Raw genomic sequence first — 558 nt, 5'->3', positions numbered from 1 at the left:
GAGATTGCTATACCTTGCTAGCCTTTTTAGCTTGCTTGCTATTATCAGTTTCGGAAAAGCGGTCGAGTAAGAAACAGAGATCCAGCGCTACGTTATACACAACACTTTTGTGGTGAAATAATTAATCCTCAACCTCTCAACAATAAATATGTTTACATAACAGATGAGATTCTCCGCCATTTTAATTGTTTTCTTATCCCACGCAATAGGCTGCCCAGGAAAATGGATGAATGGCGCTTCTCCAATCACACCACTACTGGGAATAGAAAAGAATCTCTCCTCATATTCCAATCCAACCATTCCTCTCATTAAAACAAAACTCTGTCCAACAGCTTCTTCCTGAATTGCACTCCATATTAACAACGGTTTGTAAATACTCTGCTCTGACCACTATTCCTCACTTCCTTTAAGTGACTCTACAAATGCGTTTTCAAATTTCTTAAATGCCCAAACTCTGGCTATCAAGCCACCACCACTAAGATAGGGTTTTCCGCTAGAAGGTATTTTAGTAAATGCGGTAGCTTCTTATTCTATTCCTTTCTGCACTTAACATAAAAA

Source organism: Trypanosoma equiperdum, assembly GCF_001457755.1.
Source record: "Trypanosoma equiperdum strain OVI genome assembly, contig: ctg_1875, whole genome shotgun sequence".
Classification (NCBI taxonomy): Eukaryota; Euglenozoa; class Kinetoplastea; order Trypanosomatida; family Trypanosomatidae; genus Trypanosoma; species Trypanosoma equiperdum.
This window is presented reverse-complemented; position numbering follows the sequence as displayed.